The sequence below is a fragment of the Rousettus aegyptiacus genome, unplaced genomic scaffold, assembly GCF_014176215.1.
Source record: "Rousettus aegyptiacus isolate mRouAeg1 unplaced genomic scaffold, mRouAeg1.p scaffold_m13_p_4, whole genome shotgun sequence".
NCBI classification, from domain to species: Eukaryota; Metazoa; Chordata; class Mammalia; order Chiroptera; family Pteropodidae; genus Rousettus; species Rousettus aegyptiacus.
This window is the reverse complement of record NW_023416307.1, coordinates 2,528,235-2,549,812: the sequence shown is the minus strand read 5'-3', so window position 1 is coordinate 2,549,812 and position 21,578 is coordinate 2,528,235. Positions and strand designations below refer to the sequence as shown.

Here is a 21,578-nt window from a genome sequence, read left to right as displayed (position 1 = left end):
CTCAACCTCTGCAGGGGCCTGTGTGTCATGGTTAATAGAAGACCAATCTATGGGTTGTTTTGGTTTTTTTTTTTTAAGACAATTTCTATTACTTTTCTTTTACGGTTTGGGAGAGGAGGTAGTTTGGGGTGCCTCCTCCAAGTCGCTATCGCCAAAACAGCACTGATTCGAAGAGTTCTCCTAAGAAGGCTCCAACTTCAAAATACGGTCTAGTCTGCTGTGAAGAATGATTGCGTAAAAGGCAGCACCTGAAGGCAAGCAAGTGGACCTCGACAGCTTCATTCATTAATCTCACAAAGAGTTTTGCACCTTGGACGCGTAAAAGGCGGCTGCTGTAAACACAGAAACAGACAACGGCAAGTGTTGGAGAGGATGTGGAGAGAATGGAGCCCTCGTGCACTGTTGGTGAGACGGTCAAACAGCGCAGCCGCTGCTCCTCAAAACACTAAAAGGTAAAACTCACTTATTACCCAGCACTTCTAACTCAAATCACTGAACGCAGGGTCTTGAAGAGATCTGTGCACGCCCGTGTCCACAGCGGCACTCCTCACAACAGCCAAAGGTCGAAGAAACCCAAGCGTCCACCGGCTGATGACTAGTAAGTAAACTGTGGTTCAGTCATACACTCGAATGCTATTTAGCCTTAGAGAGGAAGAGAACCCTGACCTAGACTACAGCACGGATGAACCTGGGGACATTCGGCTACGCGAAACAGGCCAGGAGCAAAAGACAAATACGGTCATGCTTCTGCTCATTCGAGGCATCTAGAATCGCCAACGCCATAGAGATGGAAAGCAGGTCGGTGGGGTCCCAAGGGACGGAAAAAGGAGAGGATGTACCATTGCCGATGGATGACTACTGACTCAGTTTGGCAAGATGAAACCGTTCTGGAGATTGGTTTCACAACAAGGTGAATACACGTAACGTTACTGCATTTACGTTTACAATGGTTAAAATGGCATAGTTTATGTCATGTGTATCTTACCGTAATTAAAAACAAAAATTTGTTTAAAGAATTGTTTAGTACCTATTGCATACAAACAACATTTGATATCGTACACTAGTGACTATTTCATGATTTTCTTTTTCTTTTTTCAAAGCACCTTCCCTCATCCTGTCCCTCATTCCTTCAGTTAGCAGGTATTTATAGATAACCTACAATGTTTGAAGCTATGAGTCGGGCAACCTGAAAGACTCCAATAAGAATCAGGGGCGTACCCTACATTTAAAGACCCTGCAGGGACATAAATGCTATACAAGTCGGACGTGTTCCTGCTGCCGAAAGCTGCCATGTTCTAGATTTCCAATTCGATCACAATTTCAAATATTCTTGGCCCCATAAATTCACTTCTGTTTACAAGTTAAAGTGCTTTGTTTCGGGGTAGTCTCTGTTTTCACAAGAGGGGTACAGATCAAATGCTATGGAATTTCAGGGTAGAAGCAACTTCCTGTTAAAGCCACATCTCCAACCGTTAAAAAAACACCATTTTTTTTTAATGCACACTCTCTTCACAGTGCTTTTTCATGTCTCTGCCCCTCTGCCCTGCCTAAGCAAGCTGTCCCTGGTCCCGATCCTAGGATATCCTATCTGATGGCAAGCATTGCATGGGTCCTGAGCCATGAGCTCCCTGGGCAGCCCTAGGCATGGAGCTCACACGAGGACTTTCATCAGACTCAGGCCGAAGACCTTGCTGGTTTATTAGCCCTGAACACGGACTCTCCAAGGGAGATGGCGAGGTTGTCACCAACCAAACCTAAGCTACACAGAGGGGCCCTGGGAGCCACCAGAGCCACACAGCAGAAGCTCCATATCCGGGGTAAGCTGGGAAGTTGATCAGATCACACCAAGGGTGAGCCACCTGGGGAAGTATCCCACATGAAAATAATTGGGGTTTCCAGAACAGTCACTCTCTCTCAGGCCTGAAACACTCTTCCCTCTTCTTAGCTATCTTCAGAAGGCTCCTCCGTCCCTGTGCACCAGGTCCGGCCTCACCTCCCAGGTGAAGCTTTCCCCTAGGATGTAACCCCCTCTTCTGATTTGTCCATCCTCTGTCGGGCAACGTGTTTGCGTGGCTGCATCCGCCGTTACACTTGGAGGAACACGCCACAGTTCTGAATGCTCAGAACCCGGCACAGAGCCTGAGGCTTCATGCACGCTGGATGGAAGAATGCGTGAGCAGACCAGGATATTGGGGGGGGGGGGCTCACTGGGACTCACATTTCAAAATGCTAGATGAAAACTGTGCAATTAGCCATGATCAATCTGTTCCTTAAAACGCGAGATTGATTTGGTTGGAATTATTTCAATTATTTCAGTCCTGAAATTTCTTTTTGCCGGTTAAGTCTTCACGTAATCACCACCACAACAGAACAAAAAAAAATGCATTGAAAAATTTAACACATGCACTTCTTTTTTATTTGGTCAATAAAAATCTCAAGATTTGGGGGCAAAATAAAATTAAGTGTATCTTTGAATATTCCTGGGTCCAGGTGGTCAGTCCTCTTCACTTCCCAGGCCTCAGACCATGGAGATAGAAATGTGTCCACAGCGACCGAGTGGTCTAATGAGAAAGGAGCTCTAATCCAGTCACTGGTCACTTTACCCTTGGGCTGCCGTGGAAGAGACAGTCTCTGGGGCAATTCCCGATCTTCTAGAATTGGTGTCTGGTCTGGGCTCGCCCTAGGACCAACTGGCTAAGGCGGTATCTGTCAGTGGTATCTGTGGTTTCAATGGAGTCATGCGCATTCACCACGTACCACGGCCCTCTGCATTCAGCCACGTGGCCAGGCGTGTCTGGTCCTGGCTGGAAGATGGGGAGACAGAGATGTCCTGGGATCATGGTTGTCGCCTAAAAGTTGAAGGAGCTCTGGTGTGGCTCTCGTCCAAGCGCCACCGTGGACTCACGTGACCGCTAGGATGGCTCCCACAGTCCTGACATTCATGTTCCAGTCCATAAAACAAGGATGTGTGCCCTCCACAGTGCACAAACCCTTTCCCCCAGGGACGAGACGGCCCAGATTCTACCCGGGACGACGGAGAAGCCAGACGCAGTTCCGCCTGCCGGGGCGGGAGTAAATGAGCTTCCTCAAGCCGTCAGAACCTCAGAGTTCCCACCTATGACATGGAGAAGGATGACGGTTCTCTTACTTCACCCATGTCGTAAGGTCAGGGGACCTATTTGAACAGTCGCTTTAAAGGTGACGACCTTGAAGCTCCACACTCAAGTGCCATCAGGATGATTCTCATTCCCCATCCACACTGCAGCTCACTGAGCCTCTCCTGAGCCCACAGAGAACAAAAACAGGGACTTCTAGACCCGTACTGTTCCCATGGCAGCCACTGGCCATGTGTGGCTATTGACCACTTGAAGGGCGGCCGATCCAAACTGAGATGCGCCGTAAACGTCAAATGCACACCGGGTTTTGAAGACTTACTGCAAATTCAGTAAAATAGCTCATTAGTCATTTTTCTATTGGTTACATGTTGAAAAGATTCTATTTTGGACATCAAAGACTTTCCAGGTAGACACTGAGAGACAATCCAGAAAAGCATTTAAAGAAAAGGCGATTAAAATTAAATTCGCCTATTTTTCTTTGCTTTTACTTTTTTTTTTTAACGTGGCTACTAGAAAATGCAAAATTACAAACGTGGCTCACGTTCTGTTTCTGTTAGACAGTGCTGCTCTAGAAATCGCTTTTGAGTTGTCGCTGAGCAGGAGAGAAAAAAAAGAAAGCAAAGAACAGAGCCCAACAGCGAAACACCGGAGACGAAATCATCAGCGCGCCTTCCGGGAAGGTGGTTTTCAAGCACGTTTCTGACCGCCGGAGCCGCCGGCTGCTCGGCTCCCGCCCTCCTCGCGGCCCGTTTTTGCCAGCGGGACCCGCCGCGGCGCCCGCTCGGGTGGGAGCCGTCCTGGGGAGCCCACTGTAGGCACGGGGCGCGCGCCGGGGCGCCGGGACGTGGACGCGCACCCCACCCCCGTCCGGGCGCCAGGCGGCCGCCTCGCTCCAGCTCTTTGCTGGCTCCAGGTCTGATGGGCAGAAACGACGGCTTGATCGCCTGACTTCTTAACGTCATTCAAAACTTTTAGTTCTCTACTGCCGTGTTTTAATTGGAATAACCCGTTTTAAAGGGAACCAGTGAGCGGCATTCAGCATGTTCACGGCATTGCGCAGCCGCCACCTCTGTCTGCACCCCCTCTTCTCATCACCCCAAAGGGCAACCCGTGCCCCCTAAGCAGTTTCTCCCCATTTCCCTCCCCACAAGCCTATGTTTTGTGCACAACTGAGCTGCCCTTCGCGATAAGTGAAATTTAAATCAAATTACTGTAAACCATGAGCCCGTGGTGAGGCAATTCCTTAATCCCTCAATCTCCTGACACAGAATAACGTGTCTGCAGCACAATGAAGGACAGTGACAAGAAGCTGTGCCACCTCGGTCCCCTGGATGGGAGGAGACGCCCCCCACAGCCACCTCTGTCCCCCCGGACGGGAGGAGACGTCCCACAGCCACCTCTGCCCCCCTGGACGGGATGAGATGCCCCACAGTCACCTCTGTCCCCCTGGACGGGAGGAGACACCCCCACAGCCACCTCTCTCCCCCTGGATGGGATGAGACGCCCCCCACAGTCACCTCCATCCCCCTGCATGGGATGAGACACCCCCACGGAGCGAGGCCCAGCCCCGTGTCAGGTCCCCTGATCACCAGTGAGGCTCGGCTGGCCCCCATACGGCAAACACACACGGCGACCCTGCCTTCCGGAGCCTTCTCCTGTCCCTTCTTATCTCGATCTCATCCTTACTAGAAACTAGGCTCTCCTGAGCGGGAAACTTTTCGGTCTGCATCCAGAAAATATTTGCCGCGTGTCAGCCGACTAACGGACTCCTAAGCTGTAAGTGCAAAGACGTTTTGGTGACGAGTTTCAAAGACAATGGTGTGCGGCACATTGGGGAGGAAGAAGGAGGTGGCCGAGGGGGGCCGGGCCAGGAGGCCCAAGCACGGACCCATCGCCCCGGGGCGGCACGGTTCCTGAGGAGAGCACCGGCCCCCCAGGCTCTGCGCCCGGCCCCTTTCTTTCGCTCACCCTTCAGCAGGCAGGGGACCGGGGGTGGGTGTGGGGGGGGGGGGTAGGCAGGCTTCACGCATGTCCCGTTTCACGAAACTGGACCACAACCGTGTGTACAAAGCATCCCGCGGCCGTCTACCTGGCCTTTCCAGTCAAAGCTTTAAAACGCTGCCGACCCCATCTGGGCGATGCCGTCCAATTATAAATTCTTATTGCTCCTTTTATGGCCTCGTAAGAGTTCTGACGCTGGCTTTCACACGCCCACATGTTTCTGCTTAAGGCGCTTCATTCAAATCGAATTGGAAGAAAAGCCCAGATTACCCAACCACAATGACCTGAGTAAAAATCCCCTCCGTCATTCTGGTAATCCAAATAAATTCGGAATCAGAAAAAGAAAGGTGGGTTGCCCGCACAGTTCTGCCTAAAAATGCTTGGTTTCCCATTTCGCCTTCCACTGCCGTGAGCCGCGTAATTGTGCCTCGTCTGTAATAACGGGAGGATCTTGTTTCGCGCCGTGTACCGCTATTTGCTTAGTACAAAACAAGCCTTAAAGGGTTGACAGGGCATGAATATTATCTGGAAACGCAATCACGACACGAGTTTTAAAGCAATTAAGTCAGGCTTAAGTAGAATGTGGAACAAATTAAAATTTATTTTGTGAATGATCGAGATTAAAACACCATCAAATGTATTCCCCCTCAAAATAGTTTTCCTTCAAACCGATTTGGAATCTAGATTAAATAAAATTTAACTTGTAGCATACGTAACAACAAAACTTTAACAATTCAAGTAGAATTCATGTCGCTTTTCTTTTCAAATGGGTAATCTCAAACTATCAATAGCGTCAGTCAAAAAAATACTATAAACGGTTAGTCCTAAACTTCATTTTAAATCCATCAAGACGCCCTGTGATTTTTCAACATAAATTACTCAAATTACCGACGTTTCTTTGTATGCACTTTGTAATGACTTGTTTATAAATTCCCCTGATCGGTCTGCGACGACTTTCCGAAGGCTCAAAGATGTTTACAGGACATGCGACTTCATTGCCGTGACAGGCTCGGCTGTGTTTATACCGATTGGCTTTAGAGGGTCTTCAAAACGTAGCTTTAAAATCTCAGCTATTATGTAGCTTAATGTGTCCCTGATGTTTCTGGGGTAACACATGTCTAAAAATAGGCAAATCGTTTCGCTAAAAGAGAGTGCACTGCTTGCCTGATCTATCATATGCAATGACTGATTCACATTCTTCTGAGGCAATGTGATACTTAACATGCGAGTTCCAATGGGGCGATAAAACAGAAAAACGAAAAAGAAAACAGCAAGTAGATATTCCACACAAGCCATCGCTGTTCAGAAATAAAAGAATACTGGATAGGAAAGAAAAAAAATCCACAGGTGCGTAAGAAGTTTCCCATGTTAGCAAATTTACTGTTATCAGTTTAAATGTGCTCCTGCTACCCGAGAGTCTTCAGACAGAAGTCCTCAAGGACACACCGAACATGTAGCTGTCGAGTTTGCATCTGAACTCGCGGCGATAGGAATTCTGTCCTTTAAAACGCCGTCCCGCTGGGAGGCGGCCGGTGGGAGAGACCCAAGCTGGCATCGGCCTTTCTGGAGCTCTCCTCGTCGCTGTCTATGTTTATACAGAACAATAATAATTCGTCTTCGACACGATCGTGTCTAAAATGTTATCATCCTCCCCGGATGCCTTCTAATCTCCCAGCCGAACACCCCTCACCATGTCCTTTGAAGGGTGCGACGCCAGAGTCTTGCCCCCAAGCCCGGGCAGAGCCCTGCAGTCACGTCCTAGTCACCTGTGGCCCCACTGATGCCTGCATGATGCGAGCCTCGGCGAAGAAACGCGGGGCCTTCACGGAAACCCCGGTGGAGACTGTTTCTAGACAGGATTATAGACCGCTTTCTGTTTTCTTCTTTACGCTCTTCTGTGTTTTCTCAATTTTCTACAATGGGAGTAACAGGACTTTTCCAGCCAGGTAATGCAATATTCATTCATTCATTCATTTGTTCATTCATGCATGCAAAGGACCGTTACTGGAGCGCCCGGGAGCTCTGTGTGAGGTGCGGTGGCAGCCACGGGTAAATGAAATGGAAACCCCTGACTCTGTATGAACTCACCTTTTCACTGGAGGAGACACGCAGCAAATTAAGAAGAAAAAAAGAAAAGGAAACTAAAATTAAGAACATGCTAGAAGGTGAAATGAAACTGAGAAGGGGAATGGGGTGGCGGGGGGCGGGGGTCACTGCTAGCCAGGATGCACGGGGACGGCCTTCCTCCGAACGTGGTAAAGACCTAATGGCGGGTCTGAGGGAAGAGCCACACGGATGCGGAGCAGGACGTTCCGGGCAGGAGAGCCGCAGCCGCAAGGGCCTGGGGCCGGGCCCGCCGGGAAGGCTGGGGAAACGCCCGGGACGGGTGGGGAGGCGGGCGGGGTGGGGGGGCGGGGTGCTCGGCAACGGCACGTGAGGGCGAAGACGGACCAGGGCCGGGCGCGCGGGGGCCGGAGCCTTTCCTCGCGGTGGCCGGGGGGCGCGGGACGGTGTACGGCAGCGGGGGACGTGGTCTGACCTACTGGTTGACCTTCCGTCGCCTGTGGAAAACAGGTTAGAGCAGAAGAAGGGGGAACAAAAGGACAGCAGAGTCGCGACCCACGCGCGAGATGACGGCGGCCCGGGCCGGAGAGGTGGCGGCAGAGAAGTCACTTTCTGGACCGCCAAGTTGCGGCCAACAAGATTCACGGAGAAAACAGTGGAAACAAGGTTCTGAGACCGAACACAGCCCCCCGAACGTGGTCTTGCCACGCAGGAGAGGGAACCGCTCACGCTTCCTTTCCCGGCTGTTCCATCCTCACAAACGCAGAAATCCTAGCGACGAGCCGCCCGACGCGACGAAAATGATTAAAGTGAGGTGCACAGCGCACGCGGGATCTGACCCGACGAGGGCGACACGAGTCTCTGACCGAAATGCCTCCCGCGAGCCGCCGCCTCTCCCTTCACCCCGCTCTGGCCCCCACGCTTCCGGAACCCCCCGGGGCCTCGCCAAGGCCGCTCTTCCCCGGCCTGTCTCCGTCCCCCCGACCCTCTCCCAGCTCGTCATTCCCCCCGCCTCCTGTGGTCAGCGCTTCATCCACCTGCGGGCACCCCGAAATCTGCCATCGCCGCGCTCTCCGGAAGGCGGGGTGCTCCCGATCAGGTTTTCTGCACCCCAACCCCAGGAGCTAAGCACTGCCGGAGAAGTTCCTCCAACGGCCCTGGTCGGCTCTCCCACGAATCCCGTGATTCTTAAAACTCGCTTGAAATTTATTTCTACTCGTTTACTTTACTCATCTCCAACGCCTGTCCTACGTGAGTCGCCCCCGACGCAGCCGTGGGAAACCTTCTGTTTTCCCGCCTCTTACCCCAAACCCACTCTCGCGTCGCTCAGGGAGGACGACCTTATTTTTTATGTCGTCGAGAAGAACAGACCCACGAGATTCAAGCCCTGCCGACAGGAACCCTCCGCGTTGGAGGCATCTCAGCAGCTTCACCCACACGCGCCCCCTTTCCTCGTGCAGGCGGAAGAACCGCCCTCGTGCCTTTCCCAGTTTAGCTCCTCCGCCTGTGCCCGTGACACAGACGCCGCTTGTGCCCACACGGTGCCCGCTCAGGGCCTTTCCCCTTCACGTCCTCCATGTTTCCTTCTGTAACGGCCCTCTCTCCCATGCAGGAGAAGTTTCTCCTATCCTAGAATAAATAATCCGAAACATCTCTCGACTCCACGTAGCCAACCTCCAACGTCTCACTTTCCCTTGCTTCGACCGAGGCTGATCCAGCCAGGAAGGCGCTAGAATTATCAGACGCAAAAATAAATATAATGCAGCCTGTCCTCCACCTCCACATTTCTCCAAAGAATAGTCAACACATCTTGCCGACGGCTACTGCCCGCACTTTAACGACTGGCAAGGTGTCTTCTCGTGAGCTCCAGTGACAGAGCTTTTGCGGTGACCGCACCCACACGAGTGAAAGTCCCCCTTGGCCCGCGAGCCTCAAAAGCCCCATCTCCGCGCCGTCGCCCCGGCTCGGGCCCACGTCCTGCCCAGCATCTCGCCTCAACTCTTCGAAGCCCACGGTCAGAAACCAGATGTCCCAGACTGCTCCTCCCTCGACTTTCGTGCCCGATGCCATCGTCCCCTTTCTCGTGAACCTGCTTATTCCTAGAAAGGACGCCCCGCTGTTCCAGGCTTCCAGGTGCGGGCCTGAGTCACCTTTAACCCCTCGCTGACCCCGACCTCCCGCACTCAGTCCTTTTCCAAGGCACTTCTGTTATTCTTTATCGCCACTGGTCCACTCCATCATCCACGCCCACCCTTGTCCCTTTGTCCGAAAAGCCTTTCTTTTACCCCAGCTATGAATGGCAATTCCCCTCTCCCACCTTAAAATCCCACAGAAGATTTTTTTTTTTCTGTTACTACATTTACTCAGAACTCCTAATGCTATGTCTGACCTTCTCACCACACAGCAGTTCTCCAGTTAGGGACACCCTGTTCTATTCCTTCCTCTGCCCCGCACTGAGCCGCACGCACCGGGCAGGAACAGGGTACACTTCGATCCCACTCGAGCACGCCCTTCCCTGGGAATAGGAATCACGCCCCAGTCCAGATACTTCTAGTGCCTGGCAAACGAATCGATGAGGACTTATTTCTTGTTCGTGGGCGGCTATGTGAAGACGTCCTCAACCCGGCTGACAACCATTCGAAATAACGTCCATCTTTTGGCCTGTCTGCAGAATTGCTTCTTATCATTTCCTCCGTGTTCCTAGGGTATTAGGAGAAGAACGAGTCTAAGACGTGGCTCGTAGGGCATTTCCCGCCACCACCAGCCTAGCCCGGATTGGATTAGACGACTTCTGAGTCGGTTCACAGCACGCGAGGAAGAGATGGGTCTTCTGCCATCTCTGGACCTCAAACGTCCTGATTTGGCATTAATATCCAGCTTCCTGTGTATGCGGCTGTGGGTTTATTCTTACCGAAAAGAAATGGGAATCGGGTTAGTGATGGAAGAGGCTGCACTCCGCACTGCACAAGATTTGCGAGACTGATGATCAACGCATGTTCGACTGTGTATACTAGTACAGTCCCCGGCCCATCCAGTCACCGAAATGACGAGGACGTCAGACTCATTCCCACGAGACAGCAGGGAACGCTGCCTCAAGAAAGCTCGAGAAAAGCCTTGAGTTTTTGGCCATTAAAGATGGCAACGAGATCTTAGGCGACATCCGCTATTAGCATTAAAATTCCTCTTCAAATTCTGCCGGCTCGAGGATGCCCTTTGCCGTGTTTTGCTGTGTGGAAACCGATTTGCCTTCTATAGAGAAAAGAGAGAGAAGATGATGCCCTTAGCCTTTTCGGCTACACTCTCGGCCACTGAACTATTTCCCTGGAGCTAAGAGGCCGAGAACGTTCCAGCATTGGCACCTCTGTCCCCACGGCCAGACCGTGGGAGAGAGCGACATGCTAATTTCTGAGGCAGTTCCTCATTAGCAAGGTCTAGTCAGGTATAGCAGAAGCCACAAGGTGCACAAGGTATTAGATAAGCCTGTACTTCTCACCTGATTAAATAGAAATACATAGACGCTACGCAGGAAAATACATGAAACAACTAAAAACCATGACATCATAACTGTTTTGTCTCAGAACCGCTCTGGTGTTATGTACGATGATATTTTTCTTCAAAAAGTTTTGCCTCCATGTCACTCTTGGGGTCCTTCTCCCAGCCCTTAAGGTCAGAGAGAGCGGAATGGCCACGAAGATGCAAAATTCAACTCTTAGCAGTTCAGCGAGAGGAAAAACTTGCAAAAAGTCCCCCCTTGGGTCTCCCTGGGCGATCCCTGATTCCTTGAGAGTGAGAACAATTCCTCACCCCAAGGAAGTGGCTTCGTACCTCGCGCCACCCGGAAATCCACGACGGCTTTTTTAAAATCGTGTCGCCATATGTGAGTCGACGGTTATTTATTATTAGTCTAGTTTTTTTAAATCGCATCCCCAAAATAGAGCCTCATCACCCACGTAGGCAACCGTTCTATGGCTCTTCGAGTTTGCTTCCCTTGAACAGGGAGCATGCTCACGGTTCTTTAAAGGAAAACTAAACAATAATCTTTAGACGCTCAATAGAGCATGACTTCGGAGCAAATTTTGTAAATTACTATTATTATTATTTAGAACCGCGATTTATAAACTCTTGGCAGCATATTAAAATCTAAAAAAAAACAGCCATGGCCAAGCCCAGCCCTGACCAATTAAATGAAAATCTCTGGGGATAGAGGGGCTCGGACATAGGCGTTTTTTAAGACTCGCTAGAATGATCGCTGTGCATCCAAGGGCGTAACCCAGTGTGTTAAAAAGCGTCATCTGACGCTCCTTTGAGTGTCGCAGAAGTTCCGAACCAAGACCCTACTCTGCCGCACATCCTGACACCCACCAGCTCCGCCCCGAGGCAGGGACGTAGCTACGCAGCCACTTTTAGCCGCCTTACAAAAATCCACAACTCGAAACGTCTCTCCACCTCCTCCAGCGGTGGCTCCCTTAGTCTAGAGGGTCAACGTGCATTTCTGTGGTTTGCTGTTAAGAACGCACACGCACGCACACATTTGTGCCCGGCGCGGGGCCCCTCCCAAGGCACTCTGCTCCCGAGCTCCCGGGGGGGTCGGTCAAGCCGTCCGCTCTGTATCAGTTCTGAGGCTCTCTCTGCCCCTTGCTGCTGCACCCTCGTTTTGCCATCGTTCGCTGGCACCCCTGCCCTCACCATCACCCCAACAAACTTCTTGCATTCCTAACTCTGTCTCAACATCTGCTTCCCAGGGGACCCAACTAACACGATGCTCCTGAAACCAGTACTAGTGAAAAGTGACTTTCCACGCCCCCGTATGAAGACGGACTTTCTGGAAAATACAATTTCATATAATTCCAGTTACCTGTGATGTTATTAGGCCATTCCAAATGAAACGAGCAAAAACGAGCTTTACTCTTTCAGTGAGAGAACCAATGATGAAAATGCTGTTATCGTCCTTATGGGTTCCATGGAACATTCTTTTTACATTTTCGGGTCGACCTACATACTTTCATTTGATGTAGAAATAAGAGATCCTTCAATTGATTTATAGCATGTGTCCATATTCATCAGTAGGTTTTCTAAGACACACACTTTTTAATACTGTAAAAAGTGTTTAAAAAGTAAAAAGAGCACCTGTAAAAGCATAATGCTACGTGAAATAAGTCAGACGGGTGAAGACAAATACTGTATAATCTCACTCGTATGCGGACTCTAAACGAACAAACATTAGGCTCCGAAGCACAAACTTCCCGCGAGAAGAGAGTCAGTTCTGGGACGCCAAGTGCCGCACAGGGTCAAGAGTTAGCAATCCTGCGGTATTTAGTTGAGAGTTACTAAAAGAGTAAATCTTAAATGCTTTCACCACAAACACATAAAACAACCGTTGATTAATGTGAGGTGATGGAGATGTCAACGAACCCTACCGTGGTCATCATTTCCCAAAACACACCTGCTTCGAATTGTTGTCCACTTTAACCTTACACAGCATTACATGCTAATTATCTCAATAACCCTGGGGTGGGAATCACAAAACAAAACAGAGGAACAAACACTTGTCATTTCTTCCAATCCATGGCCACGTTTCTTCACCAGGTAACTCATGTCATATAAGATTTAGTTTTGTTTTTTTTTTTTAATTTCAGTTTTGAGGAATCAAGTAACGGGCCTCTTTAAAGTCTTCTTATCGGATGTACGTGAATTTTCCATTCCTAAAGACTAAGGTATAAGAACGGTAGCATATTGTTTCAATCATTCATGAGATAAAAATAATCTTCTCTCGTTGGGTCTGTTTTCTTTCCTGGTATCTTTGCTCTTTGCTGACATTGTCTATGTGATGTAGAATTCTTCCGGGATGACCTTCCCTGACGGTCAACTAGGAAACCTGCCCATCACCTCCAGTCCCACCTGCAAACTCTAGATTCCTTCTGTAACATGCAATGAAATAGGTAAATCTATATGACCTTATTTTCAAACGATAATGGAAAGTAAGTGTTTGAATCAGCAGCTTTTTCAAACAACATTAAGTTATGAAAAATTTGACTTATTTTTGACCGTTACTTTAGGCACACACATTTGATACGTGACGATTAAACGTAAATACAAAGATTTAAATATAAATCTTTGTTTAAAACTTGGGTTTTAAACAAAGGACATAAAAGTCACGTGGTTAGAGTTATATATTTTTGTCAGCCCCGAGCTCAGTTGGCTCAATAATACCACTATCATAAAATTTTATGGGACTAATTTGAAAGCCCATATAAATTGGTGTTATTGTTTATTTTTGGATATTGATAATAGCAGCATATTACTTGTAAATGTGTAATGCAAATGAACAGTACTTTCCAGAAGATCCACAAAGAATCACTCAAAAATTAATAGCCGTGCTTCGATTAAATTTGTTTACTTTTTTTTTAAAGTACGTTCTCAGAAGTAACATGGACTCTCAATTAAGCAAAGCACAACGAAGAGTTTAATTTAACCCTGGAATTTGATCTTTAAAATTAAAAAAGAAGAAGAAAAAACTTTCTCTGCTATTTACAGTTCCTGCTTTGGATAAATCCCAACATCTGGATACCAGAGTCAGAAAAGCAAAGTCCTCAGAGACACATGTGCAATTTTATGCCTGCAAATCCACTGTTTTTTAGGGTAAAAATCACTATGCTGCTGCCCCTCTCAGTTCTCCCTCCACAGAAATCTCAAGAAGTGTTTCCTAAGTGTACCCAGGGTAGAAAAAAAAATCACATATTCTATCTCACAACCTGGTATACACGCACATAGATAACTAAAACGGAAGTCTTCCCAAAGAACGCTTTTCCTTCCTACGTGAGATGCACCCTGATGCTTCCCATCCCGTTCCATTTCCTCCTGTTAATACGGCCTCGACTGCCCTTCACACTGGGCCCTGACCGAGAGTTTGAAAACCAGAGATTCAAGGCCTGGCTACAGTAAAGCTGGTCCTCAAGCCAGTATCAGCCGGGCCTTCTCTGAAGTGCAAACTCTCAAGGCCACCTAGTCCCCAGGTGACTCTGGTGCACGCTAAAGCTCCAGAAGACTTGCTCTAGAATACACATCTGCAGAATAAGGACCGGCCATCTGAACTGAATTTGGATCAAGAATGTGCCTCGAAACCATCTCTGTTGAAGGAAGCTCTATCGCTCCACTGTCTTCGAGAGGCAGCGGGTTTCCGGCAGGATGCTTTGGTGCAAATGAAAACTTATGTTCGGTTTCATCGACTGCATCCGATGCAGTTTCCATCACCAGACAGGGTTGCTACCTGGGTCCTGGGCCTCAGGGGTCCTGGGATAAATGGTGAGGGGTGCTGGGTGGCCGCAAAGGGTCTGTGAGCATGTGAGTGTGTCTGTGAGTATGAGTGTGTGTGCGTGTGCGTGTGCATGGGCTTATTTTGGATAGAAAATATATGACATGCATCACATTTTAAAAAAGTTCTACGATTCAAAAAAGTCAAGATGAGCTCTCAAGCTATGAAAAGATGTAGAGAAAACGTACACACATATGAGTAAATGGAAGACGCCGATCTGAAAAGGCTAAACCCTGCACGATTGCGACTCTACGACATTCCGGAAAAGGTAAAACGTGGAGCCAGTGACAGGACCGGCGGTTGCTGGGGGCCGGGGCGGGGGTCGGAGGGGGGGATGGCTAGTTGGAGCACGGGGGGTCTTAAGGGCAGTGCGACTCCACCGCAGGGAGAGACGCATGTCGTCAGACATTTGTCCAAACCGCAGCATGGACGGCACTCGGAGGGAAGCCTAACTGCAGACTCAGGGCGATGATGTGTCAGCGTAGGCTCCTCAATGGTTACCGAATTCAGCACCCGGTGCCGCGGGAAGTCGCTGATGGGGAAGGTTGCGGGCGTGTGGGAGCGGGGGGCACGCGGGAGCTCCGCACCCTACTGCTCAGGTTTGCCGTGATCCGCAAACTGCCCTAAGTAACAAATGTGCGTGGGCGTGGGCGCGTGACACATTCTCTCTGCCGCAAACGGGCCGTGGTCGCGATCGCGACTAGCAGGGAAGAGAGACGCGTAAGGCGCCGGCGAAGACTGGACGGGCCACTCGTCCCAGAGCAGAACCAAGGGCCTGAGTCAGTCTTGCCCCATCGTGACCACTGCTTACTTATTTCATTCAACTCATAACTGGGCAGGTATCCACTCGGCACAGGGAACAGGGAAGGGCGCGAGAATGGTCACGTGACACAGCAAGAGCCGAAAACAGGTGCGCAGGCATCCTTCCCGCAGTGCGTGTCCCCTCCCCCCCCAGCAGACATCCTTCCCGCAGTGCGTGTCCCCTCCCCCCCCAGCAGACATCCTTCCCGCAGTGCGTGTCCCCTCCCCCCCCAGCAGACATCCTTCCCGCAGTGCGTGTCCCCTCCCCCCCAGCAGACATCCTTCCCGCAGTGCATGTCCCCTCCACCACCAAACGGCAAGGAGCCGGATGTCGGGATTCGGAGGATTTTTAGGGCGGTGCCAGATGAAAGCAAGAGGCTGCAAGAGCACGGTGCCAGACACCTATTCACCGGTGGCCGGACATGGGACAGGTATGGGCACCCTGACTGCGACACCTGCCCTCTCCAGCCACCCTCCCCTCCGGCCGGTCCATGCCCCGGTCTGATTGTTGTGGTTACCACCACATATTTCAATGATCCGACTTTTTGTTGGGAAAAGAAAGAAAGAAAAGGAAAGAAAGGAAAGAAAGGAAAGAAAGGAAAGAAAGGAAAGAAAGGAAAGAAAGGAAAGAAAGGAAAGAAAGGAAAGAAAGGAAAGAAAGGAAAGAAAGAAAGAAAGAAAGAAAGAAAGAAAGAAAGAAAGAAGAAAGAAAGAAAGAAAGAAAGAAAGAAAGAAAGAAGAACCCGGACCGGGTGCTGTGAGCTCTTCTGCACGTCTTCTGTGGACACCGAATGGCTTTGTGTTCTCTCTCACTCCTCTTAAACAAGGCGTGTAGTAAAAACACGGAAAACAGGTAAGGACGTCCTAAGTTGAAAAGTTGAGGGAGAGACAGCAAAGGAAAGTACCAATAGGAAGAGGAAACCCTCAAGCACTTACTTCATGGGGGGTGATCATCAAAATTAAAAAGCAGGATAAACATCGAAAACAATCTGTATGGCAGATATGACGTGGCTCGGGGCCGATCTCATCAAAATGTAATTTAAAGGAGTTGTTGAGGAAAGCACTAAACCTTCGCAGCCCTGACCGGGAAGGAGCCGCCTGTGTGAGCCGTCCCCTACCCCCACGCCGAGGCGGCTTCGGCCCCTCCCGTCACGCTCGCCGAGGCCACGAGGACTCCCACGTTGCCAGGGCCGACGGTGCTCACCTCTGCGGACCTGGCCCTCTCGTTCCCCGTTACCCGCCGGCTGTCCCTCTCAGCTCCTCCTCCTCCCGACCTGCACGCGCTGGAGGGACTCAGAGCTCGACGCCACGCCTGCTCTGGGCCTCGGTGTCTCTGTGGCCTCGGTGACTCCTCATCCAGCCACGAACACACACTAATGACTCACAGACTCCATGACGCAATCGATGTGCATTATACTTCAATGGAGCTGTTAAAAAAATTTCGATCAGGCCGCATCACCCATTCTGCGTAAAACCCAACGATGGTCTCCCGAGCCCCGCCCCCCACCCCTGCTTCCCGAATAAAATGCAAAACTCCTTAGCCTTGCAGACCGGAACTCTGAGAGATGGCCTCCCCACCACCGCTCCGACCCCACTCGCTCTCCTTGCCCTTCTCTGAACGAGGCGGGCAGCTCCTGCCTGACACATTTGCACGTGCTGGTCCCCTCCACTGGGACACTCTTCCCCCAAATGAGCGTGTGGCTCGTGCTCTCAGGCCTGTTCGAATTTCGGCTCCTCCCAACAACCTTCCCTGACCCCTCATGGAAAACGGCATTTCCGCCCCCATAATCAGATCTTGATCCTTCTTGGTCACCTTACTTTTTGTTCTAGAGAATAATGACCAGCATTAATACATGAATATATATATACACACACACACACACATACACGCACATGTCATAATGCTAGTTTTAAATACATAAACACTGACACACACATACACACACACACACACATTTGAGCATATCTCATCTCAAAGTCTAGAATATAAGCTTCACGTGAGCAGGGATCTCGTCCTTTTGGCTCATGCTATCCCTGCCCCCAACGATGTTATGCGATTTCACTGAAATGGCTCAGAAAAATTACAAAAGAGATACTATCACTTGCTGGTAAGTATATAAGGCAGTGGTCATTTGCACAAGTTTGTAAATGAAATAACATTTGTAAAGCTCTACTTTCCACTCTTCAAATCGGCAAACGTTAAAAATCGCACTAGGAGGTGCTAAAATGGCCCTCTCGGAGAAGTACTGAAGAGCATGGTGGGGTGAGGATATGCTGGTGTTGAAAGCCCTGAAAGTGTTTGTGATGAAGGAGATGACCTCCTGGAGCATTAACCTGGCACCTGAGGTGAGAAGAACACAGGGAACAGTGGGTGGGAGGGGCAGCCCACGGAAGAACAGCTAGAGACCCCTCCGGCTCAGGCCCCACCTTCCTCCGTGGTCCCAATGCCGAGTCTTGCACAACAAGGATAACGATGCTCAAACTCCAAGTGCACAGAGCGAGCTGTGCGTGCAACAGTGGGCTCAGCACGCTGACATCTCTTGCACACTCAATTGCTGACCTGGAATAGTCTTGATTCAAATTCCTGATTAATCTCCCATGAGGCAGAAGAAGCAACAATGGCAACTTCTCTTCCAGACTTCTATACCCAATCATAGAATCCCAAATACGAGCAGATGTTTTGAAACCCAAGTTCAAACAATGTTCTCTAAACCCTTAGAGGTATGACGAGGATGCGCGGCCTCCAGTGAAGACTGAAAAAAAAAATTTGTTGCTTTGACAAATATTTACTGATTATCTCAGACTAGGGTGATAATAATTATTCATTATCTAACTAGAATCCACAGAAACACCTCAGGCGCTTGTGAAAACGCAGTTCCTTGAATCCAGCCCAAACTTACTAAAGCAGCAGCTGTGGGGGAGCCCAGGACTCTGCATTTGGCGTAGCCCTCAAGGACGCCTTTAAGAACCACCCATGGAGGAAAACTGCCCAGGGGGCTTCCAGACCAACCACACACAACTTCTAACCTTTCTCCTCCCTGTAACTCCCGCCCGCGCCTCCTGGTAAAGCTCATGCCCTCTCTGAATGTCGACATAACCGAATCTTAACCAGGACACTTCAGTTTGGGGATGCTGTGCAGCATGCCCAGGAAGCACACACCCTGAGCACAGCCCCCGGAGGCAGGGGACCGAGCTCAGCCCAGGGGGCACAGAAGGCCAGCGAGGGGAGACGGGAAGAACGGCCCGGCTCCAGCCAACCCCACGTGACGTATCTGCAGGCGCGGCCGTCCGACAGCACGAATGGCCACCGCCTCGCCGTATCAAATACCTTGATATTTTAAAACAACGTTATTTTTCTGGATATGAAAATAACACACGCTCACGGCAGAAATTTCAGTAAATGTGCTCTTCTGTTTAATGAAGTGCCACGATCCCGCGGAAAAATCTGTTTACCGAACCCTGTCGTCAATGACGCTAATTTCATCTATGAAAGTGCCGCTATGAACAGCCACGAAGTCACCAGGCTCGTCGGGCTGTGCTGAAATCTGATCAAAGCTGATTTATCAAGGAGAAATTAGGCGGCGTATCAAAGGCTTACGTCATCTTCACAGTACATAGAGTGTGTGGGGGGAAATTCTGGTGTCTGCTGAGGAAATCCTCAAAGGATAAACTTTCTAACTTCCTCCGAAGCAAAGTGACTATAAATCAGATTCGCAAATAGGAACGAAATGCTCGCAACCCAGTGGGCCTTTTGTCAACCAGGTGGGGGCTGGGTGGTGAGGTCCACCCTTCTCCGTGGAGATGGGAGAAATCACGCTCAGCCGGGAGAGGACACCTGAGCCCTTACTCGGGACGCGGGCTGGGCACCTGCCCCCATGCGTTTCCGTTTGCATCTGCTTCGCATTATTTCCAGAGTCCCACTCATCCGCTGGGTTCTCGGGCTTCCCAGAGACCTTGCATTTGATCCTTGCTACTTCTTAAAACTCCCTCAGACCCTTCTTCCATGTAACACAGACAGCATTGAATAGTTCAGCATCTTTTACAGTCAGAAATATTTAATGTTTCTGACAGCTACGGACCACGCAGAAAAGAAGTCGGCTCGGCAGTTTCATTCTTGGCGAGTGCCCTGTAGCTGTCCAATTCTTTCCAGAACATTACCTCTTCTCCTTTCTCCCTTTCTAGTGCAATTATGTAAGAGTATGCTACCATATACCATTACATATGAATGCCATAACCATGTATTATACAATTGCTATAGTACTTAATAGTTGCTCTAGCAGAAAAGAACTGTAGTAAATAATGTGGAATCCATTTCTTTAATACACAAGAAACATTTCTTTCCTCTGGGTCAGCCCATGGCACGAACGTGAAAGATGCGGGAAGGCTTTATGGCTGTCTCCCTGCCCACCTGCGAAGTTAGGTCACTTCTGTGGACAGCTCAAGTCCTTTTCAGATGAAAAACACATTTCAGTAGCAATGAGCCAAAGACGAAGTCATCCACTACTTACGTTAACACATCGCCTAGAAACCATTCCCTTGCCGTTTAGAAGATGCTCCCCTCCCAGGAGCAATGACTTCTCAACACGTTAATGTTTATAGATCACATTCCCCAAATCAGGAATTTAAAGAAACGGAGGAAGGTGATCTGTTTACCGAACCCTGTCGTCAAGGACGCTAATTTCATCTATCAACATAAAGGAAGTCCAGGGATAATTATTTAAATTCCAATAGGTGGAATTTGGTAGACTTATAAAGGAAACACATGTCTTTAATACCATTCTTTCTACCTCAGGGCCAACATCAGCTCTTAGTAACTGCAGCTCTAATTAGCCAGTTCATCTTCAAAACACACAGAAGCGGTTTGAGTTGCAATTTATTTTTTTAAAAAACTCTCGGGGTTACCATTTTTTTCAAAATCACCCTTCACTTATATTTACATCAACCAATCCGATGGTAATAAGATAAATCAGAACCGAAAACGAAGCTCATTCCTGAGATCAAATCCAGGACATTTCCAATAAACACACGTTCAGAGATCGCGTTTCTCTACCTAAGACTGTTTTGTGCTCCATGAATTCACTTTTAAAAACTCGTAATAATTTCTGGCTGACTCCGTCTTTTCCTTCTGGTTGGTTAGGAACGAAGTGCCAATCAAAATGGGTTCTGGCTGTTGACCCGCCTACTCTGAACTGCAGAAGGTGTTTCTTATACCAACATCACCTTCCCCGCGAGCTTTAATTTGCTCCCTGCAGCTTCACGGTCAACAGAGTCTAAAAGAAAACAGTCTTGACTGCATCCCATCTGTGTGCAGCGCGGACATACCAGATACGTTCCAGATATTTCCGAAAAAGTTTGTCACGTCCACGAGAGATTTTCCACTTGCACCTTCTGCAGACATAACTGCCAGGTCCCGATAAAATATCACACGGAAATCAAACTCCAGCATCCCCCATACGGATCCGCTCCTCTCTGTCCCTGGATAAAATTAAGAGCCCTCAATACCCCTGGGGCCTCCCCCATGTCTAAAACGTCAGGAGCACCCACAGAGCCCAAAGCGTGCCCTGGAGCTCTTGTCACCTCTCATTCCATTTTCAAAGAAATCGGACGTGCGCGAACATGACTCATGCATGGAACGCAGAGCTCCCAAATACACTGCTTCTAAAATGTGCGTGTGTGCGTGTGATATGTCAGAGGGCATTTTACAGTTCAGGGTAAAAAAAAAAAAAAAAGGTAAATTTTTCGACACCATACACTTTCTTCTCAATTCTACACCACTTTCCATTTTTCAGTGAGTGTTTTAAGCAAAGAATATAAATCAATGAAACTTACTAGGCCACTCAGAGAAAATGAATTGCAGGGGGCCCGTGAGGAACCAGCCACGCAGTGAATGATTCAGGCCAGTGTAGACGGCTGAATTAAACAGCACGGTGCAGACAGCCTATCTGGATAATGCAGCTCCGGCCCTCTTCTCTGTAACTGTTATTCGGGTCAAGTATATTAAAACCATGGCTTCCTTCCTGCCCTGTGGCTATACCCACATGTACGTGGAGAACTGAAATGAACGGGACCCGCCGTGGCACCAGCCTGGCTTCCTCCGGCTCACGCCCCCGGCCGCAGGGTGCGGCCGTCAGCGAGCGGCCGGAGCAGGTGCGGCGGGCCGAGCGGCGGCCGTGCGGGCACGCGCAGACGAAGCCGCGCCTGAGCGTGGGAAACCCAGGCGTCCCGGGCCTCGTCTCCTTCCAGGTCACCCCGGGCGGCGTGGAGGAGGCAGGATCGGAACAGAA

General features: G+C 49.6%; 1 protein-coding gene across 2 annotated transcripts in view; it reads right to left on the bottom strand.

Annotated features, from left to right (window-relative positions):
• Window positions 1-21,578, bottom strand: part of ERG (ETS transcription factor ERG) — a 214,914-nt gene that overhangs the window by 122,621 nt on the left and 70,715 nt on the right. The window lies entirely within an intron of this gene.